Source organism: Apus apus, chromosome 3 (assembly GCF_020740795.1).
Source record: "Apus apus isolate bApuApu2 chromosome 3, bApuApu2.pri.cur, whole genome shotgun sequence".
NCBI lineage: Eukaryota > Metazoa > Chordata > Aves > Apodiformes > Apodidae > Apus > Apus apus.
Window position 1 is genome coordinate 96950166 of NC_067284.1, and position 23406 is coordinate 96973571.

At 37.9% G+C, this 23406-nt stretch overlaps 1 protein-coding gene across 1 annotated transcript in view; it reads left to right on the top strand.

Moving 5' to 3' along the window:
- The first annotated feature begins 385 nt into the window (after nucleotides 1–385).
- ESR1 (estrogen receptor 1) overlaps nucleotides 386–23406 on the top strand; it is a 162960-nt gene continuing 139939 nt past the window's right edge. The window contains 2 exon segments of the mRNA XM_051613565.1: nucleotides 386–402; nucleotides 1064–1082. The gene's annotated coding sequence lies outside the window, so the exon portion shown is untranslated.

Consider the following 23406-nt stretch of genomic DNA (forward strand, 5'->3'; position numbering starts at 1 on the left):
ACTGTAGTAATTTTTTTTATATTTAATAGATTCTGTTCTCTTTTGAGGTCTGGTAATTTGTTGAGATTTATTGCAGCAGTTACCAGCTTTAGTTACGTACAGACACGGACTGAGATTTATAGCAGAAAACGTTTCCCGTGCGTTAAAAATGAGGCCGATGTCGGGCTGCAAGGTTCAAAGTATTGTCTATTTTTCTGTGCAGCCCAGGTTCCCATCTTAATTCATCACCTTTTGCAGCTCAGGGCACGTTGTTGTGCCTTCCATAGGTCTTTTTCTGCAAATGTACTTCTGATTCAGCTTCCTTGCTGCAGAGACTTTTCTATTTTGGTTCACCGTGTCACGTGATCCCTGGGGCCAGTGAGAGCCCTGCAGAGGGAATGGGAACAGCCTGCTGGGATCGATGTAAGTCAGACAAAACTCTTGGCTTTTTGCAGTTTCTGACCCTCACACTCAATTTTAAATGCTGCTTTTATCCCCAACCTTTGCTGGGCACACCTAATAGCACCTACAGAAATGCTTAGAAGTTTGGGTTTTTATTTTTATTTATTTTTTTACTCTTTCTAACGTTACTTTTTCGTACTAGGTTCCTTTTTTCCTGTGTCCTGCAGTGTGCTTGAGAAGCCTAAAAAAGCAACAGATGACAAACCAAATGCATTCCAAGTTTTTCTTTAAGTATATCTTAAGTTTAATAAGAAATATTTCAGGAGTAGTAGTACTTCGTTTAACTCGTGCTGTAGATGGTGTCAAAAAATGTGCACTTCAGTTGAGAGAGAATGATGTGGTCCCCCACTCCCCCTTTGGTCAAAACTGATTGTTTAGGTAGGGGACGATAGTAAACAAAATGATCTAAAATCACGTTCTGGTGCCTTGGCCAATTGGCTGAAACGTAATGGTGAAAGGACTTAATTCAATTAAAGGGCAGTCATGTACACGAGACAGTGTATCATTTTTCTGGTATGAATGAAGCGAAATACTGTATTTTCATCTCAGCCGATGCGGAGCCACACTTACACGATACGATACTGAGGTTGTGCATTCAGTGGCACTTGTCACTTTTTTGTAGAGGCTCTTCCTGGTACAAAGTGAGTGTCTTTCTGGGTTTTTTTTTAAGACAGTCTTTAAACTCAGTAAGTAATGCAATGTAAGTGTATTTCCTTCTTTTCTATTGAATTGTTTTTCAGATATTTTTTTTTATTTGGTTTGGCTTGCTTTATTTATTTTATTTTTCCCCAAATTGCATGTGCTTTCTTTGGAGTTTACTTCTAAGTTTCAAAGGCTTACTTTAAATTTGGATCCTTAGGTGGTATGCCTTGATCTTAAATAAAATTTGAGAACAAGTACTTGTGAAAAAGACATAATAAAAGAAGTTGGAATCTCCTGATTTCCCTTTGTGGCCTGTGGTCTGGACCCTGTTTTGCATCTCTTGAAGGTGCAGAGTCTGTTATGCACTTTTTTTTACGTCTGGGTTGCTGATCTATATGCCAATAACCAGGCCTTAGATGAAAAACTGTTTGAAATCTTTCTTGTTTGTTATGGTGTGTTTTTTTTGTTGTGGTGTGGTTTTTTTGTGTGTGTGTGTGTGGTTTTTGTTTGTTTGTTTGTTTTTGTTCTTTTCCCCCTAAAACTTCACTGGGAGCAGAGAGCATATTCATGTACAAGGAGCAGTGGTGATGTATGTTAGTTTTTCAGTGCTGTTTCTCTCCTGATCACAGGCACCAAAGGAAAATTATGTCACAAATTCTGTGTTGATGGAATTGCTGCTGTGTCAGAAGCACAACAGCACTTACGTGTGCAACACTTATGTGTAAATACCTGACTTGGAAATGGAAAACAATTACGAAATGCCATCCTTTTTGTGCAAACTAGATAAAACGTAGGAGACAATTTTACACACATATTTATTTAAAAGTTTGCCTGCTTGGTTTTGTTCATAAAGCATAACATAGGCAAAAGAGCGGAGTCCTTCTACTGCTTTAAAAACCGATATGCATGTTCATCAGATAATGAAGAAAGTTCTAATCCAGTGTTGCCTGTTTGGCTTTGCTACATGAGTTTGCACAGCGCCAACATGAACATAACGGGAATTTTGAGACCTTGCCTCTGAGCTGGAGTCTCTGATGCTTCCCACAACTTAACACTAAGGCCTGAGAGTATGTGTCCCCAGTTTAAGAAATGTCAGTCTCTTTCATAAACAGAGAAATTGCAACTGGTAAAATGCAAAGAGTTCGAATTAGAGGATCTGGGTTATCACTTTTTTCTTTTGCCTACTGGTTTATTTACTTATTTGTGCTCACCTGTCGTCTTTGCTTCTGAAAAGGAATATATGAAAAAAAAATAGAAAAAAAAGAGGGGGGAAAAAAAGGAAAGAAGCTTATTATACTGTGAGGGCAGTCAGTGGCACAGGTTGCCCAGAGAGATTGTGGAGGCTGTCCTTGGAGATATTCAAAAGCTGACTGGATACAGCCCTGAGCAACTGCAGCGGATGATCCCATTTGAGCAGGGAGGTTGTGCTATGTGAGGAGGAAGGACCCTGAGGTGTTCCCACCCATGGTGATATGGTGAGGCTCTGAGTTTCCCTTGGCAATGTGGAGAGGTGGACAGTGCTGTTACTTTGGGGGGTGGATCATAAGTCACGTGTGGATTTTAATCTTAGACCGTCACTCTGATATTTTTAAGCTGTGTCATTTTGCTGTCTCAGCTCAGTCATTAATCATTCATTTGGAGTGATGGCCAAGCATGTCCTCCTGGCACTGCCTGACGCACACCACAGAAAACCTCTCTGATGAGATAGCAGCTGCAGACAGTGAGCAGGGTTTCTCTTTCACCTCTCCCTCACAGCTACCCAAAGTTACTTCTGGCAGCAGTTTCTTGCATCATGTCTCTTTTTGTGCTGCTTCCTCAGGCAGCATGATGTAGCACAGTAGTAAGGGGAGACACTGATGGAAGGAGAACATTAAAATGAATGAGAGTGCCTGTGGGAAAAGAGCAAGTAGGCAGTGAAGAGCTAGTGTCATCTGGGTTCCTGCACGTGTTCTGCTACTCCACTCAAACCTCACTGTGGAATCTCCAGAAGCTGAGGAAGGGGTTACAGGAGCTTGCAAAGGCCATGCCAGAGTGTGTGGAAGGGAGGAGGCAGAAAGCTGCATGGGAGTGTTAGGAGGCTACAGAAAAAACATTAAGCCCCCTTCTCATATAATGTACCTGGAGTTGTACTCTAGAGACCTGGAGAATTTCCCCATGAATCAGGGAAACACGAGATCATCTGGTAGTAGATTAAAGTACAAAACCAGTGAAAAGTGAAAACAAAGGAAAAAAAATTTTTTTTCAAATATAAAATAATAAAATGTGCTCACCAAAAAATGTAAGCATAGAGTTCACTTAACACTTTTCACACTAACCTATGAATATAAATTTTATTTTAAAAAGGCAAAAGGTTATAACTCGACTTGTATTTAGGAAAGACGATTTTAAATCTCTCTGCCATAGTGCTGGTCGTAGTCATAGGTCATGACTTTACTGCAATATTGTTTATCTTGATGAGACATGAGTACTTGTCCTGAAAGATATTGTGGATACAAAAACAAATAGGTCTGACTCTGAAGAAACAGACTGGAGCTGGAAGTGTAGGCAGGTGGCAGGCTCAGCCTTCCAGGGGAGAAGTAAGCCAGGATGTGCCCCAGTTTATAAGAGACAGAGTTGGCTGCAGGACGTGAAGGCTTGGTAGGAAGGATTACACTAGTGACTCAGGACATTTCCATTTCTGGCTAAATAGTGTAATTGGAATTTAAACACAGTTGGGTTTTTTTTCTTTCCTGAAGAAGACACAGTTTAAAAATACGACCACATATTTTCTCACCATATTCTTTTTTTTCGCCCTTCCTCTCCTTTTTGGAGGTCCACTGAAAGTATTGTGCAATACTTTCTTGTAAAACATTTGACTTTGCAGGGGTAAAATAGACTCTATTAATTTTAAGAATAGAATCCCACATTTCAAGGAACCAGTAGCTAGCTGTAGCAGCTCAATCTGGCAGCCTTCAGCTGATGTAGCTAGTCTGAGAAAGAAGACAACACTGGAGGAAGAGATTATAAAATAAATACCTGATATTAAATTATTTGCTAGCTCCAACACAATTATTTCTTCTGCTTTTTTTGATGGCAAACATTTGCGTATTAAAGCTTTTTGAATTAGCAGATGTCTTTGATCTGAAAAAAGCCCTTTTTCATATTAGATACTAAAAGTAATAATTTTATAACTTCCAAGACCTATAATCTGGGTTGTGTCTTTGTTTTTTTTTCATTCTTAATTGTTTCTGTTGTTACCATTAATTAATGAAAAAGGCAGATTAACATAAAAGGTCAGAAATTTGTCAGTTCATTATTAAAGTATGTTCTAGAGTCTAAATTAAAAAACTTGGTTAATTTCAGAATCATGGAATCACTTAGGATGGAAAAGACCTTCAAGATCATTGAGTCCAACCATTAACCCTACTCTACCAAGTCCGGCACTAAGCCGTGTCCCCAAGCACCACAACTAGATGACTTTTAAACACATCCAGGCATGGTGACTCAACCACCTCCCTGGGCAGCATGTTCCCATGTCTGACAACCCTTTCAGTGAAAAGTTCTTCCTAATGTCTAGTCTAAACCTCCCCTTGTACAGCTTGAGGCCATTCCCTCTTGTTCTGTCACCAGTTGTTTGTGAGAAGAGACCAGCACCTACCTCTTTACAATGTCCTTTCAGGTAGTTATAGAGGGCTATGAGATCTCCCCTCAGCCTCCTTCTCTTTAGACTAAATTGCCCCAGTTCCCTCAGCTACTTCTCTTAAGACTTGCTCTCAAGGCCCTTCACCAGCTTTGTTGCCCTTCTTTGGACACACTCCAGCACCTCAATGTCCTTCCTCTACTGAGGTGCCCAAAACTGGACACAGTATTCGAGGTGTGGCCTCACCAATGCCAAGTACAGAGGAACGATCACCTACCTGGTCCTACTATTTCTAATACAAGCCAGGATGCCACTGGCATTCTTGGCCACCTGGGCACACTGCTGGCTCGTATTCAGCTGCCCATTCATCAGAACCCCCAGGTCCTTTCTGCTGGACAGCTTTCCAGCCACTCTTCCCCCAGCCTTCAGTGTTGCATGGGATTGTTGTGGCCCAAGTGCAGGACCTGGCACTTGGCCTTGTTGAACCTCATACATTTGATCTTGGCTCATTGATCTGGTCTGTCCAAATCTCTATGTAGAGCCTCCCTACCCTCAGGCAGGTCAACACTCTGTCTGAATTTGGTGTCACCTGCAAACTGCGAAACTTTAAAAAAAATATTTTCTAATTGTTTTAGTGCAGAGTCCTGAAGTTAATAAAATATAATTTATCTTGCGTTTGATTATCTTAGAAAATGGAATTGTTCGAGGGGAATAATCTACAAAGAAATGTCTGGAATTTTGCAGACATATTTCAAATATTTTGTTTCTTAAGATTTCAATCACATTTCTATATAAAGCTACTAGTTTTTTGTCTGTTCTGTTCTAAATAGCTCTTATTCACCATTTTTATGGCTTTCAATAGCACAGCAGTTACACGTTAGATGTGCCAAGATAGCTTGTGGACTATTGTAGCTGTCTCTTCAGTCTTTGTGTCACCTATGGCAGCTAAATATAAACACAATGAAGCCAAAATTGGTCAGATTTGAATTTTGACATTTTTTTCAAAGCACTTGGTTTGAAGTCCAAACCAAAAAAGAATTAAAATCTTGTTTAGATCTTGTTTGTTTTCTTAAAGTTTATGAGTTGATTTAGTATAACTGCTTATAGTTTTTGCCTTGTGTTTTCTTCAAGTGGAGATAAACTGATTGTGTCTTTCCAAATATGATCATAAAGATTTTGTTTTGCAGTGATACGCTGAAATGTGTTGCATAGCCATATCTCATTTTCATCACTAATTTTGAGGTAATGGCTTGAATGATAATTGTGGGCTCATCTTGCCATATTGTTATAAATCAACAATCTGCTTATTCATTGCAAAATACCATTAATATCGGACTGTGCTACTGCCCAGTATGCAAATATATCCACAACTGGTGCCAAGTTTGTCCTCACCACACTAAGAAATGGTTCAGTTTCTATTTGTATTGGCTTTCTCTGGCTCTGTCTGAAGGGCACTTTCTGTATAGGCATTGATACTTTACCTGAACACTTTTGGATATGAAAGCAACCCTCAAGTAGTGATTTAATGTGGTCATTAGGGAGTTGATGACACATTTCACAAGAGTTAGAAGTGGTAACATTTCTGAACTAGACAGTCTGATGGTTCTGTTTTGTCGACCTGAACCCTTCCTGTAGTTTACTCTGGGCAGGTTTCTCATGGATTTACTTTTTGTCCTAATCTGTTGTACATGTTGCTGTGTCCTGTTGTGCAGCTGCTTTGCATCAAACATGACTGCATTTCCATTATGTTTCTGTATATGTTGGTGCACTAGACACACAAGAAATTGCACATCCATACATGTGCACATCCTTTAAAGCAGAAGCACACCTAGGGCACCAGTTAATGATGGTTTGTAACTTAATGAGGTATGAATCATACAAGTTCGTAATTATTTCCTTAACATCTTGTTTCTTGGGTATTTTTCCCCTTAACAAAGCATTTGCTCACTGGCACAGTTTTGTACATAGTGTTCATCACAAAGAATCAACCAGGAAAAAATTAGGAAAAAAGGCAGGTTGGCACTTTTGTAGCAGAAGATTACTTTCATACTTTCTTTTGGACTTTTGTCAAAGAGCTGTCTTTAAAAAAATAAAATATTGATTTTCTTCCTTTATTTCTTCTCTCTTGAAACCTAGCAACATGAAGGATGTACTTGTAGAAATGCCTTTAAAAATAAAACAGACAAAACTTAAGAAACTTGAATCAAGATAGCCACAAGAAACTTTGAGTTAGATGGTGAGTCAGTTATGATATTTAAATGTTTGTTAAAAAGGAAGAAAATGCACAAGTAACTAATCTTTCTGCCCTCAGGATTAACCTGAGGCAAGTAATAAAAATCATTCAGCAAATTTATTATTTGGTAACTTAAATGATTGCAAACTAGACAAAACATTGGACACATAATGTTCAAGGCAAAAATTTTTGTGCTTGAGAAATGTATATGTTGTGAAGTGAGTGCATTTCAGCTGCCTGGTGTTGTACAACCCTTCAACCCAACCTGCTGCCATTGTAAAAATAACCAGTGTGTTCTAGTTCTAGTAAATGGTGGGATGGTTTAGATCCTCCCACTTTGGTGTCAGAGTTGTGGGAGGACTGTGCCTGTTTTACCCTGCTGTCCTGGCACTGCCTTTTCTGCAGTTTTTCAGCCGTTGGTTGATGCTCCTCATGGATGTCTGCCAGTGCTGTGGTGGCACAGCAAGGGCCTGATACCCTGGGTGGCATATAATGCCAGACACATGACTTGAGACTTTCCAAAGAACCAGTCTTGTGTTCTGACCCTGATATTCCCATGAGGGGCTGGGGTGTGATTGATACACCTTTGGAGCAGAGATTTCATTTTATGTTACACCAAAAAGAATCTGTTTTATGCACACCCCAGCTGCTCTGCAAACCAAGCCAACACAAGATTGAAGGAAATCACTTCAAAATCTCTTGGAGGGGCTTTTTACAAGGGCATGTGGCAGTAGGTGTAATGGCTTTACACTGGAAGAGGGTTGATTTAGGTTAGATATTAGGAAGAAATTCTTAACTGTGAGGGTGGTGAGACACTGGAGCAGGTTACCTAGGAAAACTGTGGATGTCCCATCCCTGGAAATGTTGAAGGCCAGGTTGGAGGGGGCTTGAAGCAGCCTAGTCTAGTGGGAGGTCTCTCTACCTTTGTAGTAGGGGGATTTGAACTAGATGATCTTTAAGGTCCCTTCCAACCCAAACCTTTCTCTGATTCGATGCTTTCTCTTACTGTGAACAAAATTGATAAAAAAGACACAGCTTATTTTTCTTAACTTCTTGCCTTCTCTGTGCTAGTTAACTAACCTCTAACCTCTCACTAGGTTAGTCTCAGCACTGTGTTTGCTCCTGCAGGTCAAACACCTGCTTGCAAAAGAGAGGAACTTCATAACCAGCCTCTCTATTTCTATACTTAAAGCTGCCTGTGCTGCAGAGAAACATAATCAAAGGGAAAAGCAGACATTTTGGAGAAAAGCAGAACATTGTTTTGCTGTCAAAAATACTTAAAATCTAATTATGTCTCTAGTGACAGAATTCTTGTGCCCATGACCACTAATTACTTCCACAGCTCCTTGCACATAAAGCACCTGATCTAAAGAGATGCAGAAACATACTATGTCATTAAGCAGAAACTTATTTCTGCATAGGTAATGTGCTAGGACTTGCTTCTGCATAGACACAAGTCATAGTTCATCTGCTTCATGCTGGTTTTTGCTTTAGTTTCATTTATTAAATCCAGCCTAAGTTGGCCAGCTAACCGAGTACTGAGCTGTCATAGCAACCAGATTGTGTAATTTGTTCACAGTACTTATCCACATTTATCTTAAAGCCATGTTAGGCTGTTTTTTCTCTTGTGGACAGGCTGATCTAAAGGTTCACCCCTGTGACAGCTGAGAAGCTTGTAATTTTCAGACTAAATGTGTTTGCAGTGCCTGCTCTCTTTCTTTGGCTTAAATATCCTTTAGATCTTGATATTTATGCCTAATGTAGTATTTATAGAGTGGTCTGATTTCCTCTCATCTTTGTTTGTTTTTGTAGTCTAAATAAGCTGCACTTTTAGCCATCGTTTGTTTAATACACTTTTCAACCTTCAGATCTTTTTTGAATTCCAGCTGCCATTTCATCACTTGCTTTATGTTGTGAAGTCCTTTTCCAACTTGTTGCAGTTGGCACTCACCCTTACTATCCTAAAATAGTATCATCTGTAAACTTAGTTATATCAGTATTCACCCTCTTTTCCTTGTCTCTGATTAAAATAATAAAAAAGAGATGCACTAATAGAAAGATGCCCACATCACCCCTTCCATTGAAAAAAAGACTAACCATTAGTATTTGCTTCTGTGTCCCACATTTAGCAAATTATTTAGGCATCTCAGTTTCTCTGAAAGCTCTTGGAGACAGAGCTTGTTGAATTACTTATAGAATTACTTACAGAAATCCAATTAATTTCTTTTCACTTTTCTATTAACTCCATAACAAAAATCCTTTTAGAGACACTCTCATGATGACACCTCTCCAGGTATTGTGTTTATGAATACTCTAATTGTGTCCCTTGTAGCAATTTTTGTTAATTTATCTCGTAGAGGTGTCTGGACACCTGTTCTGAACTACCTTAGATTTCTCTCTCTTCCTCCTTCCTCCTTTCCCAAATCATTTTAAGATTTGACATCCCATTTTGTCTTTTCCTTGTCCTTTGATCCTGAGAATGCCACCCTTGAATACCTTTAAAATTCACCAGCTGGTCTTGGTGAATTTATTGTCTGCTTTGTGGATTTTTCTATAGCTTCTTTTATTGGCACTCTAACTTTCAGACAGATTCTCCAGTGACCTCCCTTGAGAAAGACTGTGTTATTTGAATTTCTCTTAAGGTCCTTGCTATGAGCATGGATGCAAAAACCTGATTTAGTTTGTCTGTTACAGCTTTATTTTCTCTTGATGCTCCTTTTACATCTTTCTGTTTCAGACCTCTAGACAGTCTGGCAAGCTTCCTGATCTTGATCTGTGTAAAAAACCAGCAACTCCCACAAAAAAAACCCCAACCAACCTCGCAAGTTATTTCTCAAACCATTTTGGCTTGCCTTCCTTACTTTTTACATTTAGTTTGCTAGAGTTTTGTTTTCTCTTTTATTGTTTTCATTAAGACACTCACTTCAGTTTTTTTGAAGAGCTGCTTCAAATTACCTCTTAAATTGGTGGTTAGCTCTATTGGTTTTCCATACATTTGTTTTGCATCACTCAGTATATAAGGTGGACTAGCTACAGACATTTTGCTCTTCTATTTGTCCACTTTCTAGCTTCTTTATAGCAACATCTGTATTTCTGGGGAATTCCTATTTTTAAGTTTATTTTTTAATTTTTTTAAGTTTAAGTTAAGCAGTTGTTTGAAGGATTTGTTGGCTTGCTCCTACAGAAATGCTTAATTTAAGGGCTTTATTACTGCTGTTACAAAGTGGTGCCTTGGTAGCAAAATTCTTACACATGGAGCCCTGTCAAATTAATATTTGCTTGTTGTGTGGGTTACGTTGTTTAGTGATCCCTGAAGCATTCATTAGTAGTGTCTAAATGTTTTGTTTGCAGTCGTGCACAACCTTGATATTTACTCGATTTTCTGTCTACCTAACACAGTTTTTCTCATCTCTGAGGTTTTTAGAATATATAGACTGTCACCAGCTACAGTGTAGTTGGAGAAATCAAGAAGAGTAAAAGCATACTGGGTGTTCCCTTTCATGTTTCTCTTAGTGCAGGTCCGTTTTAATTTTCTAGCTTTTAAAGAGTACCATCAGTGAATTTTTCCCCCTTATCTTCCCCTCCACCCTGCAAAATCATGTTATGCAGCTGAGCATCTTCTGCTACTAAGGGTATTTTTTTTCACTGCTACATTTTATTTCTTGCTATTCGTTCTAAATACGTCTTCATAAATTGTGCTTTATCATGCATCTCCTGTTCTATATTTTAAAAAATGTTATGTTTTAAAACATACCAGCTTAATATACTCCAGTGATTTTATTAAATGCTGATAGATTCTTTACTCAGACATGCAGATCTAAAGGTCACTTCCAAACCAAACCATCCTGTGATTCTGTATTTTTCTTTTCTGAAAAACCTTCAATCTGACAACATCTTTCTGATTTATGTGGTAATAATGTTTTGAATTTGATATGTTGGGAAGGAGATTCTGCATATTTGAAGAATATGGAATCAAAATAGAAAGAAATCATCATCTTCTTGCACTTGCAGTATTCTGAAGGAGCTGGAAGAGCCTCAGCAGATATAGGCAGCTCTGTGTGTCAGTGCTGCTTAGGTTTTTCACATCACTGTGTCTTGCAGTCCATCATGTTGTTCTCCTCTTAGCTCTGATTGCGTTTGGTGACTGGATGCTGTGAGGATTTGCAAGGGGAACCTTGAGGAACACCTCTCTCTTTGGCACTATTTTCCTTATGGATGATTCCCACAGTATGAGCCTGGGGCTTTTACGGTCCTGTTTTCAGGGCTGAAAAGATCTGCTCTTACCATCCTGGCTGACTTGCTGTGTAGCACGACCTCTAAGAGCTCTCCAAATTGCTTTCTTTTCAAAATTATAGATTAGGAAAGAAACTCTTTGATTCACTGTAAGACTACTTTAAACCAGTCTGGGCAAACACAGAGTAGTTTTTGAATGGGTAACTATCTGCACTGTTAAAATGTGTTGTTTATTTCTGGCCTTTATATGTGTTACCGCAATAGCTGGTGTGACAGTGACCAATAGTGGTAGATGTGACTCTTCTTGCTATTCCTTCTTTCCCTGCTGTGTTACATTACATGAGGATTATTCTGACCCTGTGGGCATAAAGCAGTATTGGCAACCCCTGTATAACTGCCAGCTAATACTCCAAATCTTTGTCAAGTCACTTCTCAGGACAGAGCACCATGTCTAACAAATGGCCTGCAGTGCTCCCTCCTCTCCTGCCCTCAGATATATGTCTTTATGTTCAGGTATAATGGAAATTATATTGTTTCCCTGAAGGTTATAAAACAATCTGTAATGTTTTTCTTTGTTAAAAGTAGTAATTTTTATTTAGAATTCTTCTAAATGCTGTAATTTTCTGCACAGCTGGTTAGTAGTGCTATTATTCTTGCATTCATGACACAGAGGAAAACACAAAATATTATAACTGCCATACCCAGACTGTGAATTGCAGTAAAACAGGTTTGGAGGTTGTTGTTTCTCCATTTTCAGTTGCATCTTCTAAAGTATAATAATCAGGTTTTTTTCATTTTAATATGACAACTTGTTTAATTTCAAACTTTGACCTTAATCAAATTGTCAGACTACTCTATCAAATTTTTATATTTCACAATGCTATTACTTTCATCAGCTAAATATCTTGAATAATAGTTTTTAGTTACTTTGAGATAAATCACTGTGCAGTAACATAACCTTATTGGTTCTTTTTTGTTGATTTTATTATGCTAGTCTCTAATTCTTAATTAAAACTCTGATTTCCTTTACGAGCTGAATCAGGTATGGTGCCCAAGTTAACCGAGTAATTCTGTTCATCTTTTTAGAATACTAGTATAATGCTATCTGCTTCCTCCTGAGTCCTATGAATTTGCAGTGTTGCAGGATTTATTGAATACCATAGTTTATATGCGGAGAAGTCATTGACAAGTTCTTCTAAGTTTTCTAACAATTTTTTTAGGCACCCTACCTGAAAATGTGATGTCGTTAACTGAAGCTTAAAATTATTGTGAATTGTTACAAGGATGGACAGTGATGTAGCATCATCTGGCTTCTTACCCCAAACCAGAACACATTTGCTGAATGCTGTCATGGTATTTTGCATTACTGGTCTTGAGAATACCAATGTTTCATTCTGAAAATCGTCTGATGCCAGTATTAGGATTCCTTCTTGCTCCTTAAATATTTTAGAAAACTGCCTTCCTTGCCTGAACTGCTGCCTCCTTTTTCTGTCTCTTTGTTATTAATTTTCTAGAAATCCTGAAATGCTGTCTTATATCTGTTTACACTTTATGAATATATTCTCTCCACATATTTAAGCTTGTAATTATAATTTAAGAATCTAAAGTTTATTGCCCCAGACTATTACTAAATTTATAATTTTTCACTTGTTTGCGTTCCAAAGCAAATTTGATTTTTCCTCTTTTATTTTTTTTTTTTTGAACCATGGTATTTTGTTGAATTATTGCTTTTCCCAACAGCTACTGAAGGATGCTTAAATAATTTTAAAATGCTATTAATATTTTCTAGGCAAATTATTACTCTTAACTGATTTCAATCCTTGTTGCTTTTATATTTATGAAACTGGCCCTTTAAAATTAGAAAGGATGTCTGTTTATATATGCATAACTGATTTGGACTTGATGCTATTTACACATTATTGCAGTCAAATTGTCATCAGTTGCATCTTGTGTAATTGTAATTTTTTTGGTTAATGATTATCTCTTCTTCCATTATCAAATTCTACTCAATTTCCTCATACTGGATCCAGCATACATATATATATATATATATATATATCTTATTTTTTTCTTTTAAGAAATTGCTGTACATGATTTTTAGGCAAGTGAATGTTGCTTTAATATTGACAACTCATAAGAAAGCCCTATGACAAGGCTGGCTCACATTCTGTGTTTACTCATCTGCTGAGCCTTTTTCTTCTTTTTCCATAGATATTATTGCTCTTTGTATTTGTTACTTTTCTTTCCTTGACTTGTTAATTCCCCTGTCTTGCAAAATATATCATTAATTTTATTTGTAGTGTGCTTCATGTATTTAATAACATACTTGAAGTTACGAACATAAGAGCTTTTCTGGATCCAGGCCCTAGTCTCTGTTGCTTTCTTTTTTATGACCACTTTTATCCTGCTTTTCACTTTCTTATCACCCATTCTCCTTTTTATGCTATTTCCTTACCTTGTCTACACATCCCACATCTCTCATGCAATTTCCTTTCTTGGCTTCTTTGCTCCCTGGCCCTCCTTTGTCAGCCTTTTCCATCTTTCACCACAGTTGATGGCTCTGAAGAATTACTTACATTATCCAAGTTACTACTCCTAACACTCTACTAATTCACAGTGTCATATTGGTATTAAAGCAGCCTACCTTGAGAAAACAGCTGTACTTTTGAAGTTTTATGTACATCTAGAAATACTAGGAATCCAGTAATTAGCACCCTATTTATTTAATTTTATCTTATTTCTTCCTATTTCTACTGGAGTTAAAAAAACCTCTGTGGATACAGAGATTGATAATGTTTTTGTTACCTGTTCCCTTTCCCTTAAGGGAACTGTTGGTGCTGCTATCCTAAAAAAGCAACCAATGGGGACATGAAGAAATGCTATGAGTGAAAAGAAGAGCTAATACAAAAATGCATTCACTTTTCTGTATTGTCAGAATTCACAGATTCTTGCAAAATCACTGAGAGTCATGAACTTTAAGTCATGAACCTTACCCCTGTTTGGTAAATGAGAACATTATCATTATTTCCTGCTTGATGACAGCTTATTTTCCTTCTTTCTTCTTCTCTTCTTCTTCCCTTCCTTTTCACTCCCCCATCCCTTCTTCTTCCCTCCCTTCCTTTTAACAGAATTGTTCTAGAATCATTGTTAAATTGAAATGGCAAAATAAGTCACTACTGTAAGTTGCCTGCTAGCTTGAACGAATGTTACCCTATTCTGGGAGTTGTTAGTTAAAATAAAATAGTTGCAAAAGAATATGGTTGTTTGGTTTCAGCAATTTTGTTCACTTTTTGTTCACAATTAGAACAGGACAGTTGATTTTTCTTTTCTGTTGATGGTATGTATTTGAACCAACAACATGGTTGTCTTACTTGATCCAGATGTTTCAGCCTGTGAGATAAAGAAATCTCCCGTCTCTCTCACATTTTGTGTTGATTTTGACCTGTGGGTCAGTGTATAAAGTAACGTGATGCACAGCCTCAGTAAGACTCATGGGCCTCCTCCATCCCCATGAAGGATTTCTTTGCAGCCTGCTGGCAAACCCACCCTTTCTGTAGAAAGTAACATAGCAAATGCTTGTAAAGGGAACTTGAAGTAATGTTGCCTTGGTAGCTTGCTTTGTCTTGGAAACGGGGCAGTGAAAGAAGTATTTGCTGGCAGCTCAGCTGAGCTGCCTCTGATCCTGGTGTAAGGATGGATCCCGGGGGTACGCGCTGTGACATGGCTTGGGCTAAAGCCCTATTCAGCTCTGCTGTTGCAAGTTGGAACCCACAGGCTGAAGCATTGTTGGTTGTGTATTTCCAGACAATTTCTCTTCAACATAAGTTTGCAGTTACGACTCAGTGCCTGGCTTAGGACACTTGACTTTCAGTCCCTTCACTGATGAACTTTCTTCTGGCTGGAAGTCACCGTCTTTCTGTTTCTCATCTCCTTCTCATTACTACTAGCTGTTATATTTTTGCACTCTTTCTTCTTTCCTCCAGTCTTTAGCCTCTGCACTGTCCCTCCATTCTCTCTACCCCTTCTCAGCGGGTGCCACTGCTGACCAAAACTTCACTGTCTGTCCTGTGTGGTAGCTTCTGCATGCTTCCTGCTCTCCGATTCCTTCATGGATGGTCCTTGCTCCTCTCAGTGACAGGGTCTGCTAAAGGCAGAGACTGTTTGAATGTCTCCTTAGAGCCTGCAGCTACCAGCTCCATCACCTCTGCAGCTGGTGTAACAGGAAAGTATGCACATGTTGTGTTGAGCAGGGAGGAGAACTATAGCTGTAACAATGAAATGTTCAAATAGCTCAGTTATTGAAAAAGTCTGACTTTATTTTTTTCTTCAGGTTTTTCTCAGTCTTGAATGGATTAAGAAATTTTGATTAATTTTGTGATTAAAAGAGGATTTTGGTTGTAAAAGTGTTTTCAGATGGTACAAAGAAGTCACAAGGAAAATTCAGCTAAATTTAATAGCCTTCAATTTCTGCAGCTCACTTCAAAGTAAGTCAAACTGCCACAAAATCTATGTGAAAGAAGTGAATCACAAAGCTGCAATTTTTGTAATTACCTGTGAAGAAACTATTTTTTTTTTCTTTGAAGAACAGCTGTTTCCTTCAGAGTCTGAACAAGTATTGTGAAAGACTTAGGTTTCATTTTATAATGAATATATGTATACATCTACACAAGTGTATCTATATACACACATATCTATGTGCACACGTATATTTAAATATCCCTCTCTAAAATGAGTATGTCATTAGCACAGAGTTAATGCCACATATCAAGAAGTTAATTTTGGAGTATTTAATGCTTGGCTCTTCCTCCCATTCTTTCCCTCCCCAACATCTTTCAGACATGAAAGTGTATTTTCCTTTGTTCTGAAAAGTATTGGCATACTCAAATTATCATGTTTGTCAAAGATAGATTCAGTGGAGATTTCTGTGTGTTTGTTCTGTGGGTTTTCCTGGCACTGTTCAGTATACGTTGTCCTGCAAAGCCATAGGAGTTAGGCAAATGGTACACACACATGAGAGCTTTATTGTATGGGCAGATAAGAGGGTTTCATATTTTACCTGAATTCTTTTTAATTCCATTTTGTCTTGTTTCTTGTAAAGGTGATTGGAGGGTGAGTGTTGTTGGGTTACAGTGGATTTTGCTTTGGAAAAGCTGTAGGTCTAGTGCTGTGGACTAAACCAACCTTCAAGTTGCAGGAGAGCTCCAAGAGAACGTCTAGCTTAGTTTCAACCAAAGGCAATCAGCCTTTTAAATGGTGGTGGTTTATTAATTTCTGTGTAAGAATAAAAGTTTCATAATGGAAATCTTGAGATAGCAGGTGAAAATATATTAAGGTCAGAAGCTTGTGAAAAAGGTACAAATGTTTAAGAAGGGGATAATTATTCATTGGAAAAGATGTAATTCTCTAAATAATTTTATAGGAAGAGACTGTCTTTTAGGAAATCTATTCAGATAAGACAAGTTGTTGTACTAGATGATAATTTATGAAAGTGAGCACTGTACAGTAATATCAATTGTCTGACAAGACTTGGAAGTGAATTTTCCTGGACCTGTTTCACATGCACTGGTAGTGCCTAGGTCTTGTTCTTTAGCAGTCCTCATTCATTGCCCCCTCACTCTAGTTCTAGCTCTGCTGATAATCTCTTGTGTGTCTCATGGGGACCTTCCCTGTTGCCATTTCTTACTTAGGCAGGGGGTAGGGATAGATGTCTGTGATATGTCTTTAATTATATAATCAGATTTCTTGAAATCTTCATGCTGGTACTGCTCTAATAATGTGAAATCTTGTTGTCTGAGTATTACTGGGCACATCTGTTGCATTCATGGACACATCCTTGAATGTTTTAACATTGTCTTCAGTTTACATTTGTCTTTAAGAGGATGTCTGTTTTTTAAAAGATTTCTAGTTGTTTGGAAAACAGCTTCTGCATCAAATCCGTCCTCAGATGAAAGCACCCTATATACACCTTTTGAATTTCTTGCTTTCTTTCTTGCCTTTTTTTGCTTCTTTTTAAATTTTTTTTCCCCTTTCTCTTTTCTCTTGTCTGGGTACCCTTAGCAACATCTGTTACTAATGGAAAAATAGCAATGCTTTCTGTAGTCTCACTGTGATTGAATCAGAATTAGAATTTACTTGTCAAAGCATTTAGGTTTTCAGTCCACTGTTCCTTCTGTTATCCTGTAACTTAAAATTGTGTATCAGGGAGATCTACAGATTCTTAATTTGTATTTTTCATAGTTATTACTGCAACCTTACCTGGAATTAAGAAGTGCAAAAATAGCCAGCTGTGCATATAATACGATCTCTGTCTCTGGACTGGATAAAGAAAGTCCTCCCTGTCTATTTAGTATAAATGCATATTATGGATTGCAATATCCAGAGAAATGACTTAGCAGAGTTCCTCTATAGAGACAAAATGAAAATTCACTGCTTTCTCATTTTGTTCTCAAAGAATTCTCTGTAAAAGTTGCAGTCTCAATTCTTGCATCAACTCCCATAATTCTGGAGGCCAGGGGGTGCTATAGGTATATGCATTATAATCTATGTAGGTTTATTAGTTACAATAGGGGGCTCATGAAACCTGTTATATCTTTTGTTTTTATTGCTGTTCTGAATCCTGAGTGTTTATTTCAGTGGTAGAAGGGGCGTGTATGTGTGCATGGCCTGATTTGACTTCAGGCAGGTGCTTGAATTTCTAGCACAATTTGTACATATATACATCTTACCTGAGTTGGGGGATGTATTAAATGGGGCTCAGGCTGGGGAAATGATAAACCTTGTTTTTTGTTTGTTGTTGGTTTTTTTTTTTTTTTTTTGTCATCCGATTTGATATTTATTGCAGGTATCACAACATTCCTCGGTTGGTCAGAAAATACCTGCTGGCACATGTTCCAGCATGTTGCCTGGGAAACAACGTGTTTCCTCCATTGACATTGAAGTATTCTCTCAGCTGTGAAACTGTATTCATCAAAAGCAAAGTCTAGATGCTTTTACTTGATGCCTTACTGTTAATGAGAAAGATGCTTTTAATTACTTTTTCAGTGATGTGTTCACCAGATTGTGAACATCAAAGGAAAAATATGGAGATTGCAAAATTTGTAAGAACTGCTATTTCATTCTTAATTCAGCTGTATTGTGTATGCATAGTGTTTGATAGAATTGTAATTACATGATTGCATGAAATTTCTTATAAAATCTCTTCAGGCACAAAATACAAGATGTGTAACTGATGAAGAGCTATTACATCTTTCATCATTATTATGGAATGTATGTTGAAGTCCTGATTTTAAATGCTGCTATGAAAACATGATGGAGACATATTAATTTTATTAATTTCCTTATAAGTCTTTTGGTGATTTATTGTAAGACACCATTGCATTATTATTTCAATTTTTTAGATAATGGATGGGATAAAAATTAGGTTAGTAGAATTCAGAGACTTTTGAGACATAGTTTTTCTCAGGATTTAGCATTATAAAGCACTTTAAATATTCATGTCTAAGTTGGGACGTAAGTGGCAGTTTGTAAGTTCTCACTTCCTCTATAAATCATACGTGGTTTCTTAGGTTAAGATTCCGATGGTGAAGATGTTGCTGGAAGTAGTTTAGATATGATTAAAAAAACTTTATTTTCATGTGGTTTTAATACTAACTTATGACACAGGCAGGACAGCTGAAAAGAATAAGTGAATGGACATGGAAACAGTCAAACAAAGGTGAAACTAAAACTTAGAGTTGAGTGTATTTAAATTAGGATGATGAAATTATTAGAGAGAAATTATTCTTGAGATCCCAAACCCGATGTTTTTTATCATCTGTCAAGTTATAAATACTATAATTATATACTGGCAAAGACAGTATTTGTTATTTGAAAAGGAAAATGGTGGGTGGTTAACTACACTCTGGCTTCATTTATATGCTAAGCTTTAGACCGCATTTCAAAGGTGAGAGGGATTAAAAAGTAGGTGGTAAAAAGAAAGTGAATCAAAATGAAATACTGGACTACTGAAAGTTGATTGTGCCACAGTAATCTGATTATTTATTTGATAACAGACTTTCCAGACAAAGAAATCTCAGTTGGTTTGATCAACATTAATTGAATCATTTGGGGGGCAATCACAGGAAGAAGTATTAACTAAGCTGGAGAAGGTTAAAATCTGCAAAGCACAAGGTCTGTAGTAACTGAACTGTACAGTTTACTGAACTGTAAAACTGAATTGTAATGGTGTAAATTGAAAGATGGTGTACTTAGTGAGAAATATTGTCAATTGTTCCTATAAACTGAGATTTTCCGTCCTGAAAGCAAATGAAGTGTACTTAAACTTGGGTATACTTAGGTATGTTTAGATTTATGTAGGCATACATCAATATATTAGTTGTTAATTGGATGGTTATGAACTGCTACTATTAATGCAGCTGTAATCAAGGCAAGATGTTCAGGTGTTTCAGTGGATATTTCAGAGCACAAAGAAGATATGGGCATACTGGAGGTAGTCCAACAAAGGGCCACAAAGGTTATTACAGGATGGGAGCATCTAAGGGGCAGAGAGATCTGGAACTTCTCAGCACGATGGAGAGAAGCCTCAGGAGGATCTTATCCATAGGTATAAATACCTGATTGTAGGGAGCAAAGATGGAGCCAGGCTCTTCTCAGTGGTGCCCAGTGACAGGACAAGAGGCAACAGGCACAAACTGAAGTACAAGAAGTTCTACATAAAGATAGAAAAAAAAATAATTCACCCTGAGGGTTGTCAAGCACTGGAACAGGCTGCTCAGAGAGATGGTGGAGTCTCCATATATGCAGGTATTAAAAATCTGGCTGGGCATGGTCCCAAGCAACTTGTTCTGGCTGACCCTGCTTGAGCAAGGGGGTTGGACTAAGAAATCAATTTCTAGCAATTCCTTCCCACCTCAGTGATTCTTATGTCCTGTGAGGCAGGGAAATATCTGTGCAATTGTATAAGGTTCTGTATTATATTTTATATAATCCTAGTTAGCCTTGTTTGGGTCATGTGTCCTAGAAAACTGATTTGAACTAGTGGATGAGCAAAAGGTATATAAACTCTAATTGGAAAAGAAGAGGTCTGGAAGAGGTATCAGGGATCTGACAGAACTCTGATTCAAGGACTGTAATCTTCAGGTAATGGATAGTGCTATTTAAGCTATAAGGCAGTACTAGAATAACTGACCTGAAAGTTGATATGAAAGTCGGTCATGTTCTTAAAACATGTGGAATGAGATTCAAGAATAGTTTTCCTCTTAGATTGAAAGTTTTTAACTGATAAGAGCTATCTAATTTAGCCAGACTCAAATTTCAGAGAGAATCTGAAGTCCCTCCTGGCATAAAGGTCAGACTCTATGTTTTAGACCTCTGCTTCAAAGTATAGAACATGCTTTTTGGAGGTTAATAAAGGGACAATTAATTTTCTAATACAGGCAAAATGATGCACTTTTCTTAGCCTTGTTCCTGGGAACATCATGGATTACCCACAGAAGAAATTAGCTAATGTATAGCACAGCTAACCACTGCAGTAAATTTCAGTCCAAACTGTTGTAAGAAGCTGAAAATATGGAAAGAACTGTTGCACAACCTTAATTACTGGCAGAGTCACTAGACTTCCTATAATGCAGTCCTATATGTATCTTAAATAAAAATGTCTGGCTAGATCCAGACACATAAATGCATGATGTTGTAAGAATTACAATACGCAACAGGATAGAACTACTACATGTGTATCATTCCAGGTACCTTCTGGATTGCTGCTGCCTTGCTGTATTGTCCCTCCAACAGATAACAGGGTGGTTGATGTCCCTCCATGAGGATCAGGGCTTGTGAATATGATGCTATTCTTATCTGTCAATAAAGGGCCTCATTCCCTTGGTCTTCCTGATCAGGTGGCCTGTAGCAGATCCTCACTATGATGTCCCATGTCCCTGCCCTCTCTTTAACCCTGACCCATAAGCTCTCAGTTGGCTCCTTATCCATCCCCAGACAGGGCTCCAGGCACTTCAGCTAGTCACTGATGTAGAGGACAACACCACTTCCTCTTCTCCGCTGCCTGTCCTTCCTATAGAGCCTGTAACCTTTCATTCTAACACTTCATGCCTGCCAATAAGATCATAGCCCTACAGGCACATGCACGTCTAACTCATCTTGTTTATTCCTCATGCTGCCTGCATTTTTATAGAGGCATTTAAATTGGCCCCTGATGAAGCTGACTTACTGGCTGGAGTGGCTGGAATTCCTTTGAGCTATTTCTCCAGTGCTTCTCTGTTGGTTCCTATGAACTCAGGGCCCTCTGCCTCATCTCCATAAGACTTAAAGTATAAAGACTCATGGTTGTGGTCAGTGCGTATCATTGTGGCATCATACATAGAAATTTATGTGCCTCATGTGCCTTCACTTTTTATGTACTCTGAACATTTCCTGACCACATCATATTTATGCAGGTGTCTCTTTTAGTTTTATTCCCATATGTTCTGTGAATTTGCTAGCACAGCCTGCAGATTCACAGACATGTTCTGCAATGTTTTTTAAAAGCTGCTGTATTTACCACATTCCAATCATTGCATAGAAAGGCAGACTTATGAATGTACCACTCATGTTATGATTTTGTTATTTCATTCTGAAGTTCCTTTAGATATCCAGGGTGAACACCATCCGCTTCTGGCAACTTGTGTTCACCTAGTCAAATCTGTCTATAGCCTATTCTATATTCACCTGAATTTTTGATATTTTTTCAAGTCCCTCACAAAGCAATTTCAGACTTCCATAAAAAACTCTCCAGTTATTTCTGCATAGTACTGCAAAAGCTTGCTCCTTTCACCCTGCTTGTTGTTTTTGAGCCCTTTCAGTTGGCTCTACAGAGACCTTAGCAGGCTTCTGCTCTTGATGTACTTCAAGAAAAAATGTAGCATTAATTTTGCTTCTCTAGTTGTTCCTCAAACACTTCTTTGTCCTGCTTTATTGTATGCTTACGCTTAACCTCCTAGAGCTCATCGACCTTTCTGTTTTCTTCCTTCAGACAAAACTTCAGCTTTTGAAAGGTTGCCTCCATGCTTCTATCTACATCCCCTTTCCTGCTGATATCCCATTGCTCTTTCTCAAGCCTTTCTGAAGTGGCTCTGTGTTCCTGTGACGGTATCCTCAAGTAGCCACTTCTAAGGATTTAATTCTCTCGACTTCCCCTGTGGGTTTTTTAATATGACTCTCTATTTTTTTTCTCCTTTTGAGAATGAGGACAATTGTGGGGGAGTATTTAGAATTTCATAACTCTTCAGAGATGTTGAATCTAGGCATGTTATGGTTGTTGTTATAGAAGGACTCTTCCACTCTGCAAGATTTTTGAGCCAGGTCGTGCACTACATCTCTTATTGTAGACTACTTGATTCATGAAACAATAACTAATGTTGTTTTTTATTTGGTCATTATATTATATCCTGATACATTTTATTTACCTACAGAAAGATAGCTAAAACCAGACAGTATTACTGCATTTTCTGCATGTGTTGCCTCATGTCACTAAGCATATCAGAAACTGTAATCATTCCTGTTGGTAGACTCAACCCATGTCCTCCTGCTTAGGCCTGATATTTCAATCCCTATAGAGGCTATGCTACTTTCTGAGGTGCTAAGCTAATCTGTTTGTTTTGATTAGGCTCTCCTTAACATACAGAGGTACTCTATCTGCTTCTCATGTAATTGATTGCTGTACCTTTTCTGATGTATTTTGTGTACTTGCATTTTGAGTGATTCACTAAATTTCCAGTATAGTCAGGATGTTCACACCTTCATTTAGTTCTAGATGCTACTGTTACTTCATCATATTTCTTATGCCTTCCAATATTCACATGGAAGCACATGTACCAGTTTTTTTGTTCTCTTGGCACTCTTCTTAAAAGCCACAGCTTGTTTGCTGTTGCCTGTTTGACTGCTTCCATTCTCTACTACCAATTGTGCTGAATTTTCTTATCTTCTTATCTTCATCTGTAACACAGATGTTATCTTGTATGGTGTGGTCTGTTTCCCCACATTGGTCTTCAATCTTCAGCTGAAGGCTACTTTTTTGGAGGAAGCAGCCCTAATTCCTAATTAATCTGAATCTCTGTTCATTCTGACATATTCTGAAGTAGGTACAAATCTTAGTACTCCACCTGTCTTTCTGTTTCTGAGCAGAATACTGTGAGAATTCAGGGAATGCCACCACTGGAATTCTGATCCTCAGTGTGTTTCATAGAAG